Raw genomic sequence first — 10,079 nt, 5'->3', positions numbered from 1 at the left:
ACATTGGCGACGGGACGGACCGGGAGGGAGCGGTGATGCCGGGCCTCGCCGTGCCGGGGATGTCCCCCACACCGGTAAGCCGAATGGCTAAAACATATAAGTTGGTTATTATTTTCTTCACTCATAATGGTAACACCAACTCTAAATATTTATTGAAATCCCTCTCTAATCATCATTTCCTGCACTCAAATCACTATTCTATAGGATGTTAGGTGCCTGTATATGGATTCGTGTAGGTTCGTTGGTGTGTTATTCTTTCTACCGTGCCTTTATAACATGTTAAAACATAAAGCTTAAAACATGCACATGTATAGTATAGATGTTACTTCTAAAGCTAAACTTTTATTCATTTCTTTTACTTAACCTATCATATCTCACATTAATCCACTTATGTTTTTCGACCTTAGATGAATTGTTAAAAAAAAAACTAATAACCTAAGCAAGTGATTTTGCCAACACAATATTTTACTTATTGATAGATAAACGAGGATACTTGGGCCATCCCTTGGTATATCCAAAATGACCCTTCCAGAACAGAAGACTAAAGTCACTAGGCCATATCCAAAGGTAAGTTTGTAGCAACATATTTAATAATCAAAAACAATTAAAGTTGTTCATCATACGCCATAAGTATCATAAACTAGAGATATTACAAACCAAAAATCAAAGTCCATAGCCACAAAAAAAAAACTTAGAACCTGAAAACAAAACAAAAGACATTAGAGGCTCTATTTGTCCGAGCTCGTCATGACTCACAATAAAATTCACCAAGTCAAAATCAATAACTTACAATTTGTCAAGAAGACGGTTGTGATGCAGTAGCAAGTTCAGAAAGGTAGAGTCTCGGCTTCTTATCACATTGAGTCTTCAAATGATCCACCATATTATCCATGATAGTCACAGCTTCCAAGCACAAATTAGAAAAACTTTGTTGCAACTTAGCCCGACGTGATGTAGGTAGCCTAGTCAGTATTTCTTCAATCTTCTCCAACTTTGAAATTATTTGACAAGTATTTTTATGCCCTTTCCAGAACTGGTCCTTGATATGTGTCATCTGTTCCCCAAACGGCCATTTCCTTTTTGTTTTTAGTTGTGCCCTACGGTTCTCAATCTCGATTGGTGCCTTGTCTTGCTTCATATGAGCTGTGTTTGTTTCACGATTTTCTTTCCATTCATCAAGAAACCCCTGCAATTCACTCATAAGGTTTCGTGCTGATGTAACATTTCTCGCAGTTCTAACCTCCTGCATAGATTATATAATAAGCATGAAACATATAGATAATCCACATTTATACACAAAAGCTCCCATATTAATAGCCATTTCTTGTTGAGATTAACATAACATATAGGTCACTATGATAGGCTCTACTTGAATAAGAACTTAGGTAATAAGAGAAATATGTAAAACATATGGAAGATAAAAAATATATTTCAGAGTGTACATACCTCATGTGAAACAATTGTGAAGGTGGCACCTGGGGCGGGGGAACTATCTAGCAGATAGTTTTTTACTTCAGTAGACATAGTTACTTCTGGTTGTGTTTGCTTCTCAGCCTTGAGGTCAACATTACTTGGATATACCTTTAAACTCTTTAAGTTGGCAAACGGTGAAGGTTGATGTGAGATTAGTTCCACAGACGAGGAAAGACACTGATAAATAAACCAAAAAGTAATGCCATCTCAAAATCATAAGTAACGATATAAAAGTCTAATTTCCTGAATATGCGTTTCTTTAAATTAATGTAAATAGAGAGAGTAGTCAAATGGAAGTGGTAAGACTCATGTAAGCATTCTGTTTTGTTAAAAAGATAACCATGTGTGTATTATCCTTTTATTGTTAATGCTGAAAAAAATGGTTAGATGTGAATTATAAGTTGATAACATCAAGGACAAATACATGCATACCTTGACAATTTCCATGTTAAGTCTAAGGAATTTGACATTACGGAAATGTTGAAGCAGACATACAGTTTTAAGAGCATTTGAAGGATAAGACAGGCATACATCCACCTTCTCCAAATGAAAAAGGTCGGTAGAAAGCTGTAAAGAATCATAAGAACCTTCGTAATGCAAGGAGGAAAGGTTGGGTGCGGATATGGACATCAGATGTATCCCTCGCCAACCTTTTATAATGAGATTCTTGAGTTGAGGTGTAACCACATTGACATCATCACAACCATCTTCAAGTGTTAGACTAGATAACCCAGGATGAGATATATTGAACCCATTCACACCCACCAGTCTACAATGCTTTAAGGTGAGATTCTTCAAGTTTGCACAGTGGGAGAAAAGACTATCACCCTTGTCAGTATTGGCATCATGCAATGTGACAAAATGGAGATTCAATGTTGCTAAAGTTTGCAGCTCCCAAGTAGGCGGGGTCGTGATGGAAAGGTCGTAAATGTTGCGAGTACACCCAGTCAAAGTAAGATTTTTGAGAGACTGAGAACTAAAAAGAGAAACAGGAAATTCGATATTCTTTTCAGGCAAGAAAGTGATATTCATTTGTTCGACATTGTGGGAGAATGCATAGCTCAAAATTCTTTTAACACACGGCTGAACAACCTTACCACGAGAAGTGAGCTCGACAGAAGACACCTCTATTTGATTATTTCTGCCAGATAGAACATGTTTAACAAATTTTGAGAACTTGGGCGACGTACGAAAACCTTTACTTGAGAAATTCAAACAAGGCATTGAAGTCCAGATATACCTCCACCGAGATGACAAAACACTGGTTTTAACAGCAAGTTTGATGCTAACAAAAGACAGAATATTATGGATAAGATCGTCCGGCAAGCTGCTTAGTCGATCTTCTTCTACATTCATCTTCTTTCTATCACCCATTCTCTTAGCACTCTTATCTCGATACAAGCACTGGTTTCAATACCGTACTACTATTCTTGTTTGCTAAACCAACATCATCTTCATATCATAGCCTCTAATTTTGATTCAAAAAGCTGCAATTAACAGTAATGCAACTCATTAAGGTTTAATATATCTAAACAATGCAGCTAACCATACTTTAATTTTGTTTCAAAACTAGACTATACAATTGAGATACTTTTTTGCAACAAGCTTTTGGTGATGGTAGATAAAACAGTGAATTTTATAAAAATATATAGTCAATCCCACCACTGGCTACACATGCGATATTGGAAGCATAACACTCCAGAAAATGTTAGTTTATCCTCTTTTACCTTCAAATCCTTCTATAGATACACTTTTTCATAAATTCATATAGTTTATATATGTTCGTGTCAGTCCAGAATCAACATGCAGACAAAAAACTGTTAGCAGAAACTCATCCTGTCAACCAAAAATCAGTTGAAACTTTCAATAATCGACATATGACAAATCAGCAGTTCAGCAATTAACAAACCCAAAGACTACATTTTGATAACTGTCTTAATTACTAAATAACTATAACTAGAGCCTTATAAGTTTTATATAAGCTAGAAAAAGAAAACAACAAACAAGTTTAACAGAAACTATTAAGAAAAATACACAACCATAACCGATGCTAAAGACGAAGGAAACAACAATCGACATTTCACATTTCAATATGATAATCTGACAAACACGAAATCGGAAGTTCAACAATTGCAAAAAAAAAAAAAAGATAAAGAGATGACATGCGAAAACTTACCTTTTTTGTTTGAAGAAGATGAAACATGTAGAAATTCAAGGATCTTCTGGTTAAAAGCACACATTTGGTGTTGCAAGATATGAGCGTGAGCCGTGTGGGCATGAAGCGATTGTGAATTTATATCACTGTCAAACATACATTAATGGCTTCTCTTTAGATATTGTTTTAGAAAATATTATATTATATTATAATAAATAAGAAATTTGACAACATCTACGGCAATAACATGTACGGAAATGAACAGCCGCATCGCATGGATGTGGATCCTCAAGCGGTTGCCTTGCCTTGGAGAATACCGGTCATGTTTGAGGAACTCGAAAGGTCAACAATAAACACCCTGGTGTCTTGGGGGAGGAAGGTTCTATTCCCAATAAAGAGCCTACGGATACAAATGCCTTTTGTAATCCACTAGCTAAGATCTGTAGATTTTTTTTTTTAAAGGAAAACTTCATTAACACAAAGCCAAACACGACGAAAAAACGGACGGGCGGCGAACCAACCACAACAGTAGCTTGCATTTCTTTTGAGATATATAGATTTAACTCTTACTTGGTGCAGGGTGAGACACTGGTGGGCAATGATGGGAGACCCAGGGAAACCTGGGTTGGATCTTTGAGCAAAACGGGTTTACTGGTAATTTCACTTCGTGCCTATAGGCGGGTGGGTTACTGGGTTTTCCCCGGAATTGGTGGTGGACTCGGGTTACTCTCGGAGTACTCCGTTTGTCCAGTGGGTGCTCGGGATTGATTATGTTGGCCATTCAAAAAAAATCCACTAGCTAACGAATATTATCGTAATGGTGTGGGCCTATCCAATGAGAATGTTTACGTGGGCTGCAAAGTTGGGCCCAGATCAAATGAGCTATAGCTCATCGAATGAGCTATAGTTCAATTGACACCGGAGAGGAAGTGATATTTGGGTTAGAGATCATAAGTCTCAAGTTTGAATCCAATTCCATGTAAGCCTCCGTGTGACGAGTTTTCCCCATAACTGGAGTTGATGAGTTTGGGCTACCCAACCCTGTCTGTGGTCGCAGTCTCACACACGTATTGTTGATGCACAACTTTTGTGTATGTCGCTAATGATGTTTGGGTTCGACATTCCATTCATCAAGCCAAATGTTGTTTGCTCAAACAATAATTCATAAAAGGCCCACCATAGATACCATCATCGTTTGGATTCCAATTCCATACTCATGCCATCATTTTGAAAGACCATCGTTTTAAGTTTCAAAAAGTAGGGCCCAACATAAACAAGTGAAACCTATCACTTTCAAACAATTAAACAAACGAGAATTGGGCCATTGTTTGAAACATCTTTAAAACATAACTCTTGCGCCATTCTTTAAAGGAACATTAAGTGGCCCATCATCATTTCTGGATTAATTGACACATTATATTTTATCAAGAGTAAACCTCCGTTTTGCTTCATGTGATTTGGTCGTTTTAATGGTTTTGCCACAATCCTTTAAAAATAGTCATTTTACTCCCTGATGTTTATCGCTAGTTTGCTCCACGGTCTTAACTCCATCCATATTGTATGTTAACTGAAAGGGTACTTTTGTAATTTTAAGGATAAAAAGGGTATTTTAGGTAATTTACATATATTATATTTCTTTATATATACCTAACACATACCAACAGTGTGGGTGTTTGGGTTAGCTTATTTTGGAGCAACTTATAACTTATTGACCTATTAAAGTTAATCAGTTGTTTTTATAGTGTTTGGTTTAACTTATTTAAGTTGTTTTTGTGTGTGAAAAGTTGTTTTAGAGAAGTTAGAAATTCTAACTTATAACTTATGACTTATATAAGTTAACTAGTTTAAGAACCCGCGAATTTCATGGGTTGGTAAAAGGAAATATCTTCAGTATCACCATTACCATTAATATAAATATTATGATTTTATACACATTAAAACACAAACGAATAGAGTACGACAAATTGAAATACATGAATATGCAACGATCACAATTCGTTGAAAATCTCTTTATAAACCACATTAATTGTTTTATCTGTAGGTTTGCCGTTGTTGTCAAGTATTAGTAGTTTGACTCCATTTCGCGTTTTATCAGCAACACACGATTGACCATGAGAGAAGACGGGTTGTTTCAAGTGTAAGCCAACTCCAGAAAGTAAATGTCGTTTACATAAAATTTAAAATGGAACAAAAGTTCCATTACTTTTGTAATGATTGATTTACAATGAACTCACAAAACCAAATATGAAGTTTGTCCTTTTACATTTTATTTTTTTGTGCTTTCTTTTATGACATTTTATTCTACAAACTTATAATTAGCACCTAAATACACAAATGAATTGATATAGGCAACATAGCCAAAAGCGTTTCAAAGTTGTAATTGTAACACATGCCTTTAACATTCAATGAGCCAAAAAACACATAATTATCCATAACATAACCATTGCAATAAAAACATATTAAACCCGACGATCAGATAATTGAATAAATGTAAATGAATTTAAAGTATTAGAGACAAAAAGGTAGAAACTCCACATAAACATTCTTCGCCATGTGTAAATTTTGCCATGTGTAAAATCTTGTCTACTTCTTGCGACTGCTAAAAAAGTTGTACCATATTTATATACAGTTGTACCGACGGCCCAAGTTCTTCCCTTTTAATTCTAGCTTATTTGACCATAGGATCCCAGCCCACATCTTCCAGATGACCCAATCATTACGACCTATACATAACCATATAAAGCAGTTGACTTTTTAGTCAAAATAATACATATGACTAACTCACCTGGGTATCGGAATTTCACTCCATGCTTATGCTATAAGACTTGTAGCTTGCGCATGCCCGTTGACCCGTTCATTGAACATGCTTAGTCTAGCCTTCACCTTTAGCAGATTTAGAAACACACTCCAAATGAATAGTTTGCTTTTCTCTCCGAGTTCAGGTTCAGGTGGTGTACGGTATACATATAGCAATTGGTACACCCTCCACTCTCATTATTGATGACAATTAGTTCAAAGTCAATTATTCTTAAAAATCTATCTGTTAAAACCCTTTGAAGTACCAAGTTTGACTTTTTTAAGTCAAATCCCACCTGATAAAAAAAGATAGATAGAAAAAATGCACAAATATCTATCATTTTCATATAAAAACAGCCTTAAACTTTTAGCAGTTATTATTGTTATCATTATTCAAACCCTTAAAAAATATAAACACAACAAACACAAAAGAAAATGATGAATGAAGAAGTACCTTGGGGTCCCATTGTGACTTTTCAGCTCTAGCAACCAGGTTCACACCAAACTGTAAAAAGAACAAAAAAGCTAAATGTCAGTTTGCAAAAAAAATAAAAATAAAAGTACTGGTGCTTAATTCAGAAAACTTATAAAACATGGTGCCCAAAAGCTAAACAATAGAATGATTACTGTGGCGGTGAAATTGGTTTTAGTAATAATAACAATACATAAACTATAACAAATTACGAAAGTTGATTAGGAGAATACTTAATTAATCATTTCGCTTGTATGCATATGAATAAAGAACCAAACATCAAGAGATATGATACAGTGACATGGCTAAAAAGAAAAGGCAATAATATAAAAAACTAAAAAAAGAGCAAAAAGACCAAGCCAAGTCTGTAAACCTGTATAGTTACTTATCTGGCAAAAGATCATTGTTTAAGTCAAGCAAACACCATCATTTAACGAGTCAACCTATCTCAGACACCTTAGTGCTTAACTTTCCCCAGTTAACATTTCCATATATGTATATATAATCTACCTTTCATACATGTAGTGATCCTTAAAAGTGTGATTTACTAAGGCAAGTATTGGCATAAAATAATTATCTATGTGTGTTTTTTAACTTGTGAAATGTACATAGCTCAATTTGTTTGACCGATTCGTGGTAGACATGATGATGCTAGCTAACGCATAATGTTCAAGTGAAGGCTTATATTCACCCTTGGCATCACAAACAATACCCATAAGTCTTTGGACTGATGCTGCTTATATAGAAGCAGTTGAAGCATTTGCTTTGTGAGTGTCAAGAGCCATTTGACATAACTTCTTAGCCTCATACATGGAGTGGCCTATTTAAACCGAACCCGCTACGCTTACCCACCCAATCTCAACATCTAGATAATATTTCACAGTCTTACCATTTTGACCGCCTTACCCTTCGTTTAGCTACCTACTAAATTTTTTAAGACATCTAGATTATTTTTACAACAATGAAAAAGAACAAAAACATGTTTGCAACCCAACTTGTTTGTTTGACTCGCATAGAAAATAACCTGTTTAAACACGGACCTGTTACCGATCCCATCTAACCCATATAGTCACCTAACTACACTAATATTTTTAAAAGACATGATACTTCATATTTGCAGGGTATGTATGTTGAATTAGACATGATAATTATTTTATGCCAATACTTGCCTCAGTAAATCACACTTTTAAGGATCACTACATGTATGAAAATCTAGTTATCTAGTGCACAATATTTCAACACTCCAACACTTAGAGAATCTTGACAGATAGAGGAAAAGGTTAGAAAATCTAAAATAATAAACTTTGTAAGATTATTGTAGCAAAAGATATGGAACAAAGAAAAGGGTTACTCAATAACAACTAAAGAAAATTAAAAGGTCCTTCCCACAATCACCTGCAAGTCCGTTATGGACTGGTTACAGCTATTCAAATCATGTACAGAAAACCTTATAGTAAACCCCAAATAATATACATAAACACAAAATAAATAAAACATCGCCTACATTTATTCAACAGTAGCAACCAAGATACCTGACCTATTCTAAAAAATAGCTTATAAAAAAATTTGTCTATATTATCAGAACTTTCATCTCCATCAACTGCAGCTTAGGGAAAACAATCCGGTCAATTAATGTATTCTATAAACCAGTGTTTAACCCAACCCAAACCTCATTAAGCTTAGTAAAAAAGTAGTTGGTACAACAGTTCTTGCCAATTTATACAAAACAATAAATTGATTATCTATATATTTTAAGCATTTGGTTCTGCACATCTTTTTTTGTAGTTCAATAACATTAAAGCAAGATATATGAATGTATAAGAAGTTTGTAATGTGTACCTTTTGTATCTTGATACGAATGTAAATAGCGGGCTTTGTCAAACATTTTGCAAGAGAAATTGTAGTTGAAACAAAGTTGTACCAGCAGCCCAATATACGTTTTTCATCAATCATGGAGCAAAGTTAACTGATACGTAGTATATTTGAAGAATATAATACTTGTGTTAAATGAAAATTATGGTGTTAGAAAATGCTTATTTTTTAAATGACCCACCTGTTGCTAGCATCTTGCTAAAGCATCCCAAGTTACATACCACGACACGCGGCAACCTCTTAAGGATCTCACAAACAACAATCCTAACAAACTATAGCTTACAATATCTGCTATTGTGTACCCTCATACCATTAAACCACCGAGAAGTCGAACGCTAACTTCAAAACTTACCCCATTCCTAGAATTGAAAATAAAAATAAATAAATAAATAAATAAAAAGACTTAACAACTGGAAGCAATATCTTGGAAAATAACCAAATTTTAAGAAAATAGATTAAAAGCGAATCTCTTGTTGGGCACGGACAAAAAATTTTAGATGCAATTTCTAATTAACATTCTTATATTTAGACGGCTCAATTTGGCCCAAACAAAAAATTACTCGTTTTGACTCGCTATTCAACCAGCTCAGCCAAACCATGACCTGAAGAAAAGTAGCATCACAACTCACAAGTATAACTCTCCTGCAACCCGTTGATTTTGGCTAAAAGAGATATTGATAATTCAATTAGCAATCCAACAGCTTAAAATAATCAACTCGACCACGAAAGTCTGTTACTTTAGGTGCCAATTTGGAACCAATTTAGCCGAAACAAAAAACTACTTGTTTTGACTCACTGTTCAATTAGCCCGGCCCAAACCATTACTGAAGAAAAGTAATCTCACAAGTATAACTATTGGGAAGCCAATGGACTTGGGCTCAGTGAGATATAGAGAAATCAATCAGCTCAAATAAGAAAGTTAAAATGATCAATTTACCACAAAAATTACCTTAGGATGCAATAGCCCAATCTTGGATGAAGCACTACAAACTTCCACATGCAACTTATCATTCACATGAGGCTCTTCTAACTTGAACTTGAACTCTGCATCCTATCTTGGATATTTGTTCTTCTTTATATGCTGCGTCACCAGAAAAAACTTCAAAAATCCATATAACAAATAAACTAGAAATAAGCAAATTTGAAAAACCATAGCTTTGTTTTTCTTTCATTTCCTTTGAAGAGGATTCTGACATAAGGATTTGTTCTCCACTATTATCATTTCAAGACCTGATTCAAAACATAAACCCTAATAAAAAATGAACATTAAAAAAACTGACTTGGCCAAATTTATTTTTCTATGTCAAATCC

At 34.7% G+C, this 10,079-nt stretch overlaps 1 long non-coding RNA gene across 1 annotated transcript; it reads right to left on the bottom strand.

The window, feature by feature from the left end:
• Nucleotides 1–6,600: 6,600 nt before the first annotated feature.
• On the bottom strand, nucleotides 6,601–9,838 carry LOC118489089. The gene is made up of 3 exons (XR_004886114.1): nucleotides 9,718–9,838; nucleotides 6,879–6,929; nucleotides 6,601–6,720 (listed from the first exon to the last, which is right to left on the bottom strand). It is a non-coding gene; the product is annotated as an uncharacterized LOC118489089 (long non-coding RNA).
• Nucleotides 9,839–10,079: the final 241 nt, after the last annotated feature.

The sequence above is a fragment of the Helianthus annuus genome, chromosome 17 (genome assembly GCF_002127325.2).
Source record: "Helianthus annuus cultivar XRQ/B chromosome 17, HanXRQr2.0-SUNRISE, whole genome shotgun sequence".
Classification (NCBI taxonomy): domain Eukaryota; kingdom Viridiplantae; phylum Streptophyta; class Magnoliopsida; order Asterales; family Asteraceae; genus Helianthus; species Helianthus annuus.
The sequence above is the reverse complement of the archived record's forward strand: the minus strand, read 5'-3'. Positions and strand labels throughout refer to the sequence as shown.